General features: G+C 47.4%; 1 long non-coding RNA gene across 1 annotated transcript in view; it reads right to left on the bottom strand.

The window, feature by feature from the left end:
* The window catches only part of LOC134560343 (uncharacterized), a 28,598-nt gene extending 18,413 nt beyond the window's left edge, over positions 1 to 10,185 (bottom strand). The window contains exons 1-4 of the long non-coding RNA XR_010082722.1: positions 9,925 to 10,185; positions 9,268 to 9,400; positions 3,601 to 5,189; positions 1,997 to 2,161 (exon numbers count right to left, since the gene is read on the bottom strand). This is a non-coding gene — a long non-coding RNA (uncharacterized LOC134560343). The remainder of the gene's footprint in view (positions 1 to 1,996; positions 2,162 to 3,600; positions 5,190 to 9,267; positions 9,401 to 9,924) is intronic.
* Between the last annotated feature and the right edge of the window lie 6,019 nt (positions 10,186 to 16,204).

Here is a 16,204-nt window from a genome sequence, read left to right as displayed (position 1 = left end):
CACCCTATGTGCAGGTATTTAACCACGTGCACAAAACTGAATGTTCCTGTGTCTAATTCTGACCCAGGGAGATGGATACAGCACAGACCTCTTCACCTCATCCAGTATCATCAGAAAACCTTTACAGTCAGCAATAAGAAATTCTCAAGGCATGGTTCAGTTTATCCTGAAGTGAATCACTAAACTGGAACACGGATGAGTGAATCATGTAAACATCTCCAGTGTAAACCAAACTCACTTAAAAGGAATCATGCCTTCAGTCTTTGCTGAGATTCCTCATGACCACAGGGGAACATCACGCACTCCCATTTGTTCCTTGTCATTTTGGGCGCTTTAAAGGAGTGAATACTCTCCTCTCATTATCTTTACTTTTGACAGCATTGTCTTTGACTTTCCTTCTTTTTCCTTTCCCTTTTGAATGGTCTTGTTTTCCACCAAACCCATCAGCTCACAAAGCCATCACCCAGCAGTCCTGAAGCAGTCCCCTCGTCCCAGGAGGAGAGTCTTCTAACACTGCTTTATCCTGTCCAGAAACCCTTTGTGAGAACCCACCAGAGATGTTCTCAGATGGCTGCAATTAATTAGACTGAAATGACAAGTACTGTGTTGTCTGTACACACCAAAACTTTCAGGTGCCCCCGAAATTAATTCAACTTTTTGGCATGAGCATGACCTGCCAGCACCAAAACATAACGATCCACACAAATAAGAAACTGAACCAAAGCCGTAAAAAAAATTTCCATCACTTCAGGAACAAGCCTTTCCTACAGTGTTGTCATATGAACAACTTTTCTTTTGGGAGTTTCAAATGGATATGGGGAAAAAAGGGTGGTAGGATCCTGGGGCTCTCCCTGGGAACACCCCATGGCCTTCCCCCATCTCGTGTATCTCATCTGAACCCAAAATCATTGCTCTGCTCAGTGCCCTGGGGATGGGGCAGGCAGAGGCCATTTAGGACAAAATTATTTGTAACCCTTAGAGAAATTCTAAAAGCTTTTTAGATAGAGGGATGAATTGGCTTTTGTCTGAGTAAATGTGATGTACAAAGTGTCGCCCCCTCAGCAGGTGACATAACCCAGATGCCACAGTGACTTGACACTGACTTTACAGCACTCTAGAGAGAGGAAGCAACTTCCCCTTGATCAGGCAACACCAGGACCTCTCCTGCATCACTGAACACTCTGAAACGCCCCATCCCACCTACTGCCCCCAGACAAAATGAAATGTTGTCCCCCGTGCAGCATTCATCAAAGCCAGGCCCCGTAATTAATGGCACCATTTGTTCAGGGGATTTCAACAGGTACTGAAATCCAAAGCATCAAAGCATGGACAGTCTCATCCCAGTCTGGCAGATATAAACATGCCAGGGAGGCTTTGTGTCACTCAGGAATCACTGTCCCTCTGGAAGGGTTTAAAGGCCTTTCAAAGCACTGAGATCCTGCAAACCAGGTCCTCAGCCCCAGCAAGAACGACACTAAGAGAGCTCTGTTACTTGAGGGGACCGTGAATTTGGTCTTTTTGAGCAAGATTTTGGGTTGGAATTGTCTTCACAAAAATAGGAACAGCCACAATCAAAACAAATATCAAAACTCCCAACATTTCGCCAGCTTATTCCGTGATTCTGTGAAGTCAGTGGGGTACAAAGCATCCTAGCCCTGCTGCCCTCTCCTTTGGCAGCACTTCCCACCAGGCAGCAGAACCCAGGGAGTGGGTGCTGTGGAGAGGCTGCTGCCCGCCTCAGACACTCAGTCCAGACCTTACAAGGCCAGCAAGGCAGGATCTACAGAAACCTTTTCTACAGAAACTGCCCCCAGAATGGCTCAGTCCAGCACAAGATCTCAGCCTCCTTCTTAAAACTCATCAGTTCCCCTGCAACAATTTTTTGGGGCCTGTGGTTTTTCAGTGGAATTTAAAGAACAAAAAGCTTGGATCATTACATCATGGCTCCAGTAATGTCTAGGAACATTTTACATTTGATAAAATCTCCCCAGATTACCTTCTGAAAGCCTTGTGGCACGGCTGGGAACACAGGAATGATGTAAGAAACCACTGAATAACTCAGAGATCAGCTCCTCACATCCCTAGCAGAGAAACTTGGGAGAGGCATCACTCCTCCTTCAAGGGAATGTGGCAATTAGCTGAAGTCAAGGAGCTGCTGTGCCTGTGGACAGACAGGAAGAACGGCCTGGAGTTAACACATGCTCAGCCTCACTTGGCAGGAATTCTGCGCCCTGGGTTGTCCAAGTGCCCTCTCCCTGCCCCTCCTTTGCCATCCCTCCCTGTGTCAGTTTGCTCTGGGTGTATTTTCCCACCTCCTGCTGGCGTGGTTTGGACTCTCTCTGGGGAAAGAAGGTGAAAGGTGTGGATTTGTATGGTGCAAGCCTCTGCTCTCAGTCCTGCTTCTTTAAAAACAGGGGGATCGTCCTAAAAGTGAGGACTCACACTGGTGCTAGAGGGGAGGGGAAGAGGGTATCCCTTCCAAATATTCACAAATTGACTTCTCTTAAAAGTAAATATAGCATGATGTAATAATAATAATAATAACAACAATAATGATAACAACACAGGCAAGACACAGGGAGATGAAAACTGCCAAGCCATGCAGGGAGAACCTGAGGTGAACTTTTCCAAGAAACCATGAGTTTAAAGGGAATCCCTGTTTTATTCTCCATTCAGGAGACAAACAATTTTGTAAACTCCTTCCAACTGGCTAAGGCCTGTGCTTTGGTGGAGCTCTGTATTCTGCCTCTGAGACACCGTGTGGACCTCAAATCTCCATGCAAAGCCACGTAAGCACAACAGGCATGCAAGGATGGGCACAAGGCAACCTAAAATCCTGACCTCAGGTGACTTCTCCCACGTCACTGCAGTCAAAGACAAACTGAGACACAATAACCAAGAATTCTGATTCCCAGAATGTACTTATAACCATTAGTTCATGCTGCTCCTCATCAGAGCAGTGTCACCACGAGATTTTTATTCAGCTGAGAAAACAGAAGTGACAGCAGCTCTTTGTTGGGGTTGGCCCCTGAGCTTCCCTTGTCACACCATAATTAGCTGCTCTGCTTTAGTGCAATTGGGGTGTTTCACTCACAAGTGTTTGGGTGCTTAATTCAAAGATTAAGTCTCAAAAGCAGAGAATACAACAATGCTACAACCCCTAAGAATTAGATGTTTACCTTAACTAGCTGGCTCATCCCTTTTTCTTGCTTTCTGCTATAGATTTAACAAAAGTCTTTATTTTTGCCTGGAACACCCAAAGGAGTTGGAGGTTCTCTTGTAAGCACAGGAGAGTACCAGCCCCAAAGAGCTGAGTGCCCAAACCAGGCAACAGGTAAGGAACAAAATCAATACTAGCACAAGGCCCTGCTCCTTATAAACCAGGAGATGAACCTTGGGGAGATGACACGACCTGCCTGGGATCATTTCAGCTGGCACAGAGCTCCCAGCCTGGGTAATGGCTCAACCAGAAGGCCACCCTTCCTCCTGAACAGGATGTCTGAACCTGAGTAGCCTGGCAAAGGAGGAATTACATGGTTCATGCAGCTGAAGGTTTATAGACACCCCGAGGCTTTGTCCCCTCCACCCCTGGCACGGGACCTTTGTCAAAGCAGCTGAAGAGGAACGCCCTGGTCTGGTGTTGTTCCCAGTGGTCCATCTGCGAGCTTAGGCACTGATTTCCCGGTCGGTGTCCTCCTTTAGAACTGGAATCCAATTTACAAAGCCTTTAATTTTAAACTTTCTCATCACAGACTTAATAAAAGTAAATGACAGGTAATGGTCCCAGAAGCCAGGACCCATTAGATCTTTCTCAACACTAATCAGGGCTGATCAGACGCTTGGGCACTCCTTTTCCAGCTCACGGAAACCCAGCTCCCCAAGGACTCTGCAGCCGCGGGAGAAACAGGAAACCAATCCTCTCACAGGCACGGCAAAAAGGGAGAGAGAAGAGGGGGGAAATAGAAAAAAATAAACCCATGTGAATGCGAGCACTGCAAGCTGAAAAGGGGCAGGAGGATGAGCGCAGGTGACGCCTGCGCCCTCCCCGGGGTTCATGTGGGGCCCACGTGCTCGCTCCATTTCCCCGGCAGGGCGCTGGGGGCTCTGCGAGGCGCTACGGGCGCCGTGGCTGCACGGAGCCGTGGAGCAAACCGGCTCTGATTTCTGCCCAAAGGCATCAGTGTCAGACCGGTTGGGATGTCAGCTCGGCACAGCGTCAAGGCGGCAGTCACGGTGTGCTGTCACAAAGAGAAATAGATATCATTTCAAACACACAGCTCTGGAGAGAGGAGGGTGAGGCAGCAAAGAGAATCCCATCATGCACTTTTATGGGGGGAGAGAGGGACAGGAGGCTTAACTGTGCTTTGGCCACACGAGGGGAGGCACAAGTAGAGGATGCTCCAAGTCTTCCAGCCAAAGTAGGCTGGGTGGGAGGGCAGGTGGCTACTCCAGAAAGGACCCAATTCTCCTCTCTTCTATTTACTTTTGGTTAGGAGAAAGGCTTCTGGAATCAGTCTCCTAAGACTATTCCTGACTGAAGGAATTCCTTGGCCAGCACAAAGCTTTAGTCTTCACCTCCATCACAAAAGGGAATGACAGTGGTGTGGTCACAATGGCCAGGATTCTGAGGGTTCTCTGTCTTCCTCAGGTTAGACCTCCAGATTTTAGTGATAAAAGAGACTTAAAACCCAACCTCATTCTTACTCCAGCTGTCTCAGGAAAAGCCAGGCCTTACAGTCTTCACATCCCAGGTCTAAAGCAATCCTGACCCCATGCACTTCACGACACCCTTTCTCAGGAAGGGTGCTTGTTACACCCTTACCTTCCCCTCCACAGAAGCCAGCAAGGTGACTTGGGCATTATTTGGAGATGCTCTACCTCATCTACCTCATGTCCAGGTGACAGAAGGCAACTGTGGGGCAGTCATGACTGGAGAACTCGGCATCAGACTCTCCTTGCTCTCCTTCTTCACTACCAGACCATGCTGGGGCAGCTCCTCACTTGTTCCGTTTCTGTTTGTCAATATTGTCTGGCTTTAGCTTTTGTTTCACTGCTGTTCAGCATGGAATTGCCTCTGCCATGACTTCTTGTTCCCAGACCTCACTTCTTCCACACTGATTTCCTGTCCTTCCATGGTCTCAAAGGCATTTTTTCAGCCAGTGCACCCAGATGGAGGGAAAAAGAGAGAGCTAGAGGGGAGAGAGAGAAAGTCCACCTCAGTTCTCCTGGTGTGAACAAACACAATTTCATGACATACCTGCCAAGAGTTCTGCCCACAACAAAGAGTGACAGGACCACGACATTCCCAGTATGTTCATGTAGGTTTAAGTCACCATATTTCCATATTTTAAAAGCTAGAAACACTTTTCAAGTAACACTTTCCAGTGTTACAAAAATGCCATGCAAGAGCATATGTATTTTAATGAAAGGGAAGGGGATGGAGTTAATTTTTGAGAGGAACATGACATTTCCCAGAACTGATCATTCCTTGATCCCTGTAGATCACTCACTTCCTGCCCACTTGCACAGAGGGAACAGCACCAAGGAATCTCAGGTTTTGTCTTTGAAGGCATCTTTGTGGAAGGTTGGGACACACCACAGCAGGATTATCTCTTACCCCACCACTGGTGTCTGTGAACATCTGTGATTTTTGATACAACAAGTCTGAATCACAGAAAACCCCGGAGCCCGTTGCAGTATAATTAATGTGATAGGAAATCTCATACTGGAGCATAGCCAGGATTCTCATCACACTCAAGCCTCACTCAGTAACCACTGGACTTTCCATTCCTCCCTCAGCCACCCACCTTATTTGTCTTTGCTTCCCAGTTCCTCTGAAGCACCTTTTAAACCCTACTGACATGATGGTTAGCTCCAGTAGCACACAGGGTTTAGGAAGGACTCTGTCTAGAGCAAATTCCTTGCCTTGTCTCTAGCCTAAATCCAGGCTCTCTTATCCCTGCACATGACACTTGCTCACATAGCCTTGAATCCTTGCTCTTCCCTACTCCCTTCAAACATTTTTACACTTAAAGTGGTTCCTCCTTCCTCACCCCTGTCCTTTTCCTCCCAAGTCTGACTTTCCAAACAAAATTCTTTCAGCTTTTCTGAATGGGGAGAAATCTCCCAAGACTCTGCTTTATCCAGGTTATACTCTAGCCTGTGCTCTGGATGTGTCTCTGGTAATAATGTGCATACACTGTGCATTACAGCTGGAGAAAGGAGGGGGATTTATACATACGGCCTCTTCCAGGGGTAATACACAGGCCTGGATCCTCTCCCAACGTCTGCTCCCAGTCTGGAGCAAGGGAATGAGAGATGCTGCAAGGTTTGTAACTTGTGTAAGAAAGATCTCATGAAGAATTGCAACAGCACAGTCCTAACCCTTGGGAGATGGGTATGGACAGCCTCCTGGAATGTGGTGTAGCCTCTACATGGGTGCTTCACCTTGCAGTTGAGCTTTTTCACCTCACTCCTTCCTTCAGCAAACAGCAAATAGCATTTGTATTGCTTCTCACTACACCACAGTGCTGGACAGACTAAAATATCTGTGGCTTGTACCAGATTTGTAATGACACTTGTGCCACATCCATACAACAAACTGAGAGCAGAGTGGAGAAGTTGATGTCTTGGTGTTTGGGGTTACATATCTGTTTATCTGACTATTTCCTTACTCTTTAGGGAAAAAATCAACTACTACTTCAGTTTATTTCTGTCTTCTGGCCACCAATCTGTTACACCAGGCTGTCACCCCAAGCAGGGTGTTGGTTCAGTTCATCTAAAATCTGTGTCCATAGGGAAACCCAAGCAATGTCTTGCTGCCAGCTTTGTTTTCACCTGGCTTGGAAGTAACCCAGCCCCTTTCACTAATTACACTTCCCTGTCTCCAGATTTTAATGATCCCTATTCCTTACAAGAACACAAACCTAACTATTACTTTTCTCAGTCTCCATGCTTATGCAGGAACAAGTCCAAGGACATCAGGACCTGGTTCATAAATATCACTGATCTTTAAACCAGCCATTTCTCAGGCTGGGTATTGCATTTATCATCAAAAATATTGATCAAAAAAGGTGTTTCTGTCTCAAATGGAGAAGAGCTGAGTTGCTTTCTTGATCCTGCCATCACCTCTGTTTTAGACTGACAGCAAATTGTTCCACAGCCAGGTCTCAGCTCCCCAGCTGTAAAAGGGACACAACAGGTACCAGCCTCTCTCTCCTGCTCTGCTCCTCTCCACATTCACTGTGCTGTTAATTCAAGCATTGCTCAGACCCAACCAGCTCAGACTCAGTGCAATGACTTCAGCTGGGCTCTTACAGGAGTGGCAAATCATAAATAGTAACAGGGCAGCTGTTTGTCCCAACAAATTGAAAACAAAAGATGAGATGTTGTAATTTGGGTGAATGTATTCCAACCCTCACCCTCCGTGACAGGGCTTTGGGAGAGCTGTGCAGCACATGTTTGGGGATGGGAGGCATGGCCCTGGGAAGAGCAGCTTTGCAGTGAATATTAGCAGCAGAATCTCCCTGGTTGTTACAAGCTGTGAGCTCCTCTTAGGCTATTATTTAATTAGGGAATAGCACATCTCTTAGCAAGCCCCCTTCCTGTTCCCCTCCTGTGATTTTTCCTTCTTGAGCTCCCAGGACTCTTTAATCAGGCAAAGCTTTCAAAGGAGCAGAAGCACAGCCGGATGGCCCAGCCAAACTGAGCTTGCCAAAGTAGAAAATTTGGGATGCACATGTGTCCCCTCAAAACCAGTCCAACTGTGGGTGTTGAGGTGAAGGCTTGGAAAGGCTGAGGGCTGCTCCCTCCCAGAGCCCAATCCCAGCCACGACAGACACTTCTCCTTCCCACTGCTCCCTGTCTCTTCAAACCACACAACACTGTCATTGTTCAGCTGGCAACTTCACAGCAAAAGGTGACTGTCACATCCCTCAGCTGGAATTGGCCGCAGTTCAGATTTCAAAGCCCACAGCAAGGTTTTTTCACAGCAGCCTTTCTGCTGGGAGCACACTGACAAGCTCCCACCTCTCTTGTGCCAGGCCCTAATGAAATCCCCAGTCACCCAGGAGCTCCTCCAGAGCAGCCCAAGGGACTGCAGGGGCAGCAGAACAGATCCTGCAGGTCCCAGGAATCCTGTGCTGCTCACCAGGACTCTCAGCCCTGCTCCTGCCACTCGGCTGGACCAGCACTCAGGGACCACACTGGACTTACTCCAGCTTAAATGACAATGTAATAATTGATGTGTGTCTCTATACTTTGGGTTGAAACCCTACAATTAAAAGGATACAGGGACACAGCAATTTCCTTGTGACTCAGAGCTGTGGGCCCGTTAGAGCAGGATCCTGTCATTCCCTGCTGAGAGGAAGGGTGACAACACACTCCTCTCTGCTCTGGTGTTTGGGGAATTGCTGCTTTGAGAGGGATGACAAGGAAAACCTGGACAGTGAGGAGTAAAGAAGAAGCAAACCCTGCTCAGAGAAACGAGGAGCTCCCTCTGCAATCCTACTGCTGGAATATTTGATACCCATTACTCTGAGTGTAACAGCACTGCTGGGATGAGGGAAAGAATGGAAGTTCCATTTGGTACCACTTCATTCTTTCATTAATTGTGTTTTGCTTTGGAAAAGAATCCTCAAAATCTCAATATTCCCCTCACAATTGCCTTCTGGACTCACTGAAATACATTGGGAAAGTCCAATATTCAACTTAACACAACTTGAAAAAGAAAAAATCATTGGGAAAGAAAAAGAACCCCTCAATAAAACCCATGGCTACAACTCAGTCAAGCTCTTCTTATCTGAAGAAGACCTAAAAGAACCAAATCATTGTCATTTCCTCAACCATTGCCAACAGGAAACGGCATTTTCCAAGAAGATCAATGCGAGCTGTGATAATTAGGACAAGATTTAAAAAGAAATTATGTTGTTGTGAGGGAATTCAATGTTTAGACATGAAGTACAAAGCCATGTGATTCCCACCACTCTGTTTTCACCTTCAGCTTTCAAGATGTTGGCCAGGGACAATTACTATTTTATTGTCAGCCAAGGACTGAGCTTATTACAGAAGAAACACATGTATCAACAGCATCTGTCATGAAATTTTATTTTTATTCTGTCTTGTTTAGCTGTTTTCTCTTAGAAAGTCATTATGCAAAAGAAAATACATCCTTAGTTCATCAGCACAAAGATGACAAAACACTAAGGATATTTATCTTGTCTAGATGCCATTTAAACTTCTATAAATGTGACCAGAAATTATTCTTACCAGCTCAGGGGAATCCTTTTTTGGGAAGATTTGCAGTGCTAAGATCCTTTGCTTACATGGGAAATACTGTGTAGAAGTGCTTTCTCAAGGCACCACGATGATGCAGCTGCCAATGCCAGCCCCTCTGAGGAATCTGAGAAGGGAATGAACAAACATGTCAGTGTTTGTGCTGGATGGGGAGCTCTGGGACAGTTGGAAAAGTGATGCTGTGCTCCACAAATGCCTCTCCCACAGCTCTTCCCTGCCAGTGACGAGCTCTCCCTGGCCTGCAGCAGCAGCGAATCGCTGTCCCTGTGCTGGCTCAGCTTCCTGGTGAGCACAGAGGTGTGAGGCACTTTGTGTCTCTCTCCAGCTCTCTGTGAGCGCTCCCACCTTCCCCCCGTGCTCAGACACAGATAATCCATGTTGGAGCACACTGGTGATTCCAGCTCCCAGAGTGGGAGCTCTGCTGGCTCCTCGGTCCCAGAGACATTACCACATACTATTCCCACCTCCCCATTACATTAATTTTACATTTCCCAGTCCGTTTAGTCCTCTTCAAACATCCCCTGTGGCTGAGGCACTGCCAGGTGTGTACCTGAGTGAACCCAGCTGGGCTGTTCCACAAGAGCCCAGTGGAAGGACACGCTCCTGTGCCGCTGGAAATGGCTTTCATACCTGGCTCAAGGTTAGAAGGGTCCTTATCTGCACACTTCAAAGAGCCTCCTCCCATCTCACAGCTCGGTGTCTCCCCCTGCATGATGTGAAAATCTTATTCTCAACAGTTTCCAGCCTTTTGATCTTCATAAAAGCCAGGTCACAGAACATCCCATCCTGGCTGTCTTGAGGAATGCCATAAACCCGGAGCTGTTGCCACATCGGGCCTCAGGATCTCTAATCTCCCAGGATTTATGAGCTCACATTTTCTTTGAAGGGACACAGCCTGCTTTAAAATCACAAATATCATTACACATGCCTGCAATTTACATCAATAAAGGAATAATAAAATCCACAATCTACTCATTTTTCTCCTACCAGTCCAACTTCTTTAGTCATTTGCATTTATGCAGATGAGGGGATTTCCAGCCAGTTCCATTCTTCGGGCAGTGCTGCACATGCCAGTACCACAGATATTATACCACAAACATCGTGGGGGAGGATTTTAATCTAAATACAGATAGTGCCTAATCTGGTGTCTTTAAAACAAATGCCTGAATCCATTTCTTTTAGCAATATTTTGTAAGGTTGTTAAAATGCAGACCCTAAGCTTATGGATAACATAAGAGACTTATATGAGAAAATTCTTATATTTGAGAAACTCAGAAGATCAAAAGCAGAATGAGAAGGATTTATTTCTAGACACTACTACTGCATTTCTTTTATCTGTCTGTGTGTCAGGATTTCTGAAAGTGCTTGTCATCACCTCGTTATCTGGGGGCCTGATCTCCACCCAGAGCACTGGAGGTGCCGAGGCCCCTCACAGCCTCCCTGGGGACAGCGGGAGCCAACAGCAGCCCTGGCCTCGCCTCAGCCCTGCCAGGTCTGGCCACAGCATCAGGCACATTGTCAGAGCTATCACCAGCCTTATCTGCCTGCATTTGCTGAAGTCAAGACACGGAGAAAAAGGTAACATATCCCCAACTCAAGACATTCCTGAGCTGAAGAATTCGTGTTGTGCATCGAAGGAATGTGCCACAGATATAGAATTAGGATTACAAGATCTCCACCAAGAAATGGGTCTGTCACCAACATGGTATTTCTAATAATTCTAGAAGAAGTAAAAAATATGCTCTTTTTCTTTCCCAGCTTTGTTAGCAGAATATTCCAGTGCAGATAGAATAAAGTCAAGAATTGTTTGTGCAGCCCTGTTTGGAGATGTGGGAAAGCAGGCAAACATCCCTCTTTCTCCGGCCCTGCCACCTATGCAAGGTGTGAGACACTCAAGCCTGCTCTTGCTTATTAGAAGAGGAAGATCAAACCATGCCTCCTTCTCCCCCAAAAGAACAGGGAATCCTGAAAACTCATGGTGTTTTTACTGTTTCAAGTACAACACAGATCTCCCTTTTACAAACTCTGTCACAGACTGAGCTCCCTCCGTCCTGCTCGATCAGTCCTTGTACAGAGACAGTAGGGCTGATTGAATTTGTGGTGATGCTTCACATTTCGTGGAGTATTCGCCATCCCTCATCCACAAAGTGACAACAAGCCAGCACATCCCAAGTCATGGGGCAAAAGATCTACTGGAATTACTTTGCATTACAAAATATGGGAGAGATATTTCTAGTATCATTAAATTTCTCATTTGTCCAGTGCATTTGTCCAGATCATAAAATCACATCAGGGGAAACAACAACAACAAATCAACACAAAAATCAAATAGGAAAGGGGGAAAAAGGACTGGTAAAATTAACACTAACTAAGAATTAAGATCATCCATGATGTGACATTTGACAGTTTCCTTTTGTTTCTCTTTGAAGGGGAGGTTGAGGCAAGGAAGGCAATTTTATACACAGTGCAAAGACAGATGGGGAAGGGAAATAAAAAACAAATCAAAGGAAAGGAAAAAATCATAGGACCTATGGGATGATGACAGAAAAAAACCATACAAAGGGTATTCTCCTCCCAGTTGCCAGAGACATGAAGGCACCTGGTAGAACCTTCATCGACGAAGGCTCGGATCCGTGTCACCAGGAGACAGCTCCCGGGTCTGAGCCCTGATTGATGACTTTCAGATAGCCAGCTGTGACATAATTCACTGGGCAGCAAGACTGAGGTCAATACACGTTTAAGTAAAAAGGTTTTTCGTAAGCCTGTGGGGTCAATCAGGAAAAGCTGTCGTTGCTGGAGGGGAGACGGGAGAACGGATGGGCTGGCAGGGGGAGAAGTGACCAAGCACTCAATTCCCGTTAAGTAACTGAGACCATTTTATTGCTGAACAGCAGCAGTCCAGCAACAAAGCACATCCTGGAGTATGGGAGCCAAAGGATTTACCCTGTTGGAAACAAATACTGCACCAGGTCTCCTGGCCCTTCCTCCCATTGCCCTGAAAGCAACTTCCTCCTGAATCCAGCCAGGACCCAGATTCTCTGAGAGAAATGGGGTTGTTCCACCTGCAGAAGAGAAGGCTCCAAGGAGACCTTAGAGTCCCTTCCAGTGGCTAAGGGGGCTCCAGGAGATCTGCAGAGGGACTTGGGACAAGGGATGGAGTGACCTCATCCCCTGCCATGGGCAGGGACACCTTCCACTATCCCAGGGTGCTCCAAGCCCTGTCCAGGCTGCCCTTGGGCACTGCCAAGGGGATCCAGGGGCAGCCACAGCTGCTCTGGGCACCCTGTGCCATGGCCTGCCACCCTCACAGGGAACAATTCCCTCCCAATATCCCAATATCCATCTTTCTGTGGGCTGCCTCCAGCCCGGAACACAGGCTCTGAGTGAGGCCCAGCTGGCTGCCTGCACTGCAATCCTGGGAGCTGCTGGCAGCCAGGCTGCCTGGAAAGCTGCACTGCTCACCCAGATTGCACCAGGACTGTCCCAGGGAATGTGGATGGGGCTGTCCAGCCCAGCTGGGTTTGGCACAAGGAGGTGGCTGCACAAACAGTGGTCAGAGCAAGATCCAAACCCAAGCCCGTTGCTGCCGCGAGGGAAGGAACGCGACTCAAAAGAGACACCACGGGCAGGGTAAACAAACTTCACTTGGCTTTCCAGACCCAGGCCAGGGCTGCTGACAGTGCTGGAGTGTCCAGAGGAGGCACTGAAGTCCAGGCTTGCCCCCTGAGCACAGATTAGGAGTTTCAGTTCTAACACAAGGGCTCTGACTCAACACAAGCTGGTTACTGCTTATCCTGTTTCAAATTCACTTTTCCTCCAGCAAATTTCCCTGCATTTACTTCGTGAATCCATCTTTTACAGTACAGAAATTACCTTTTTTTCCATACTTTCAGGGTCCAATGCTGTGTGCAGGACTGTGGGATGTCAAGGGCTTCCTCCAGAACCCTGCTTGCTGCCTACAGGAGACGCTTCCATTTCTGTTCCAGGCAGCTGGGTCATTTCTGCAACAAATTAGTGTGGAAGCAGCACTTTTATAAAACCATTTGGCATGTTAAAGAAAAATATCATCCATTTCAGACTTGAGTTCTCCTGAGAAACAGGAATGGGTTGTCGGTTCAGCCTCTGCTTTGAATAACTGAAATGTAAAGTAGCATATGGGAGTTTATGAGCATTTGCTTTCAGCATGGGACTCTGGAATCCGAGTGTTGTAAATCCAGGATTGGAGATTAGATACTGCTACCACCAGCTCCGGGCTGGGCACTGCCTGTACAGGGCATTTAGGCCAGGCTTGAGAACCTCAGCTGCAAGGTGCACGCAGGCTGCAAGTATTTTCCTCATTATTATTGCAGAGGCCGTAAGTGGCAGAGGCAGCTCACGTCTGCTCCCGGTTTCTAACTTGCGGGAAAGCTCGTTATCGGTGGGGCATCCTTGAAACAGCAACCAAGAGCATTAACTTTTAATATTTAATGTATTCCTCAGGCTCCGGGAGAGCAATGTGAGAAATATCCCGTAAAAATCTATTAGTGTTAATAAAATACCACCCAACAGGTTGTCCATTATCAGCAATTAAAGTTTTCAAAGCAGGTCAGATAACTCCCTGGAATGATTTGTGTGGCCTTTACATCCGTTGTTCTCCTTCTTCCATTTTTTTTTTCTTTAATAAACTTTCTCAACTCTTTTTCCCCCCTCCCTCCCACAGCCCAGCCCGAGTCCTAAGCAGTGAATTATGGCACTAATGAGGTGTTTATACTCTCTGCCCATCAATCACAGATGTGTGTGAGTGAAAGCGCCAGCCGATAGTCGGGAAGTGCTGCAGCCTTTGCTGCGGCCAGAGCAGTATTAGACTCCAGCTAGATAAATCCCCTGCTCTCTCCCTTTGTTGCTCTTAGCCCCAGGGCTGGAGCAAGCACACTCCAGCTGTGTTCCACCCAGCACCTAAACTGGGACATCCTTGCAGCTCATGTGTGTAACCTCTGTCCTCTCATTTGTCTCACTTCACCCTTTAAGCACAGCAGTGCATCCCTGGAATGTGATATCCCTGACAACCAAAGGGGCAGCCAGCACAGGGTGCCATCAAACAAGGCAGGAGTCACCCCCAGTCCTCCTCTTTCAATGCTTTTCTCAGCTTTTCCTTACCTATGAATTCCCAGAACACACATGGAGGCACCCTGAAGGACCAGCACCAAGATCAGAATTAGAAATTAGTTAATTTATACTTCTTTCATTTCTTAAAACAAAACAAAATAAAAACTGGAGTTGAATTTTTAACAGTGAGGCTTTGGCTTTCTCCCTGCTAATGAGTTCATCTGACAAGAAAATCAAAATGAAATCTAAATGAATAAACACCCATGTTTATGGAGACCTCAAAGAGCTTTACACCTACACAATCCCAGTCATTAAATGAGGTCTCTGTGGTCTCCATTTAGCATAAACTGGCAGACAATGGGCCAAATTCAGGTGTGATGTTCCCCGAGGTACGTTTGCTGCAGCCTCACAGCTCCTGGGAAAAAGACAGAAGCTCCTGGCTGGTGACCCCAGCAGCCTGAACAGCAGTGGCAAATCTCCTGTGGGATCTTTAAGAGGAGTGGGAGCAAAGGGAAGGAGTTGAAGGGACTCAGCCATGGCTGGAGAGGCTGAAGTCCTAGAAAGCAGCTGTCTCTCTTCTAGTTTGAGGGTGGGATCTCAGGCACCCCCTCACGGTGTCCAAAGCCTGCCTGAGGGTGGTGGTGGTGGTTTCACCTGACCTCAGCACATCCTAGGGTGGAGCAGGCAGCTTTTCCTCATCCTGTTCAACCATTACTATTAGGGCTTCTGTATTATTTTTAGAGAAAATGATGTTTTTACTTGAATGTGGTTGATCTCTGTGGTGCTTTTTGGAGCAGCACCCCCCCTTTACAAAAATAGTGAGCAGCCATCCCACCTTCCCTCCATTCCCACCACATTTGTCTCATCTCCCTCTCACAGGATCCTGTTCTATTTACTCCTCTCCTCTGGTTTCTGCTCTGCTCCTGTGAATGAAGCTCTCCTTGTGTCCTGCTCCCACACACTCGGGTGCCCACCAAAGGCAGCTCTGTCCTCCTGGGCTGCTCCCCCATTGCCACACTGTCCTTGGGACAATGGCAGCTTCCTCTGGGACAGGGTCCTGCCCAGGGCAGAGATTTCTCTACCCCTCCAACATTTTTGTAAGGAAGCTACAGTCCTTGTGCCTATTCCCATCTAATGAAAAAATCACATTGTCCTTAGTTACTCTTCAAGAAAACCTTCCCAGTTATCCATGGACCCCCCCAGCCTGCTGGTAAAAAAACTTGATGGCATTTTTCAGTGGAAATAAAAACCTTTTGTGAAACCAACTATTGTGTCAGATCCTGATGGGAACCTGTCCCTGACTCCAGAGGGACAGACAGGCTCATTTCACCTTCTGGCAGCACTGGTGAGTGCCATCAAGGACATCACCCTGGGGCCACGCTGCTTTTGGTGCTCCAGCTAATGCCTCTGGAGGGTGCTGGGGTGCCTCGACCTCCCTCTCTGTCTGCTGGAGAGAGATCTGGATTTCTTGGTAGGAGGAGGGATGGGAAGGGGAGAGAGGGAGACAAACAGGCACTGGGTTTGTGGTGAGCAGCGGGGAGGGGAGACTTGGCAGCTCTTTGGAGCAGAGCAGGAAGTCTTAATCCTTGGAGCCAGCTGAGTAACCTCAGTGGTGACCCTCCATCATAGGCGCCAGTGCTCTCACATGGGGGAAAAACAGTGGGAGAGAAGAAACAGAAGCTGAGAGAAGTTGGCACAAACAACCCCTGCAACGTAGGGAAGATGGGACACCAACCTAGGAGGGGACAGCAGACTCACTGCCCTGAGCATCCCCCATTCTTCCATTTCTGCTCTTAGGAGCTGTGTTTCTATTTATGCACCAAAA

This window comes from Prinia subflava, chromosome 19 (assembly GCF_021018805.1).
Source record: "Prinia subflava isolate CZ2003 ecotype Zambia chromosome 19, Cam_Psub_1.2, whole genome shotgun sequence".
Classification (NCBI taxonomy): domain Eukaryota; kingdom Metazoa; phylum Chordata; class Aves; order Passeriformes; family Cisticolidae; genus Prinia; species Prinia subflava.
Note: the sequence above shows the minus strand (reverse complement) of the source record. Positions and strands in the feature narration are given on the sequence as shown.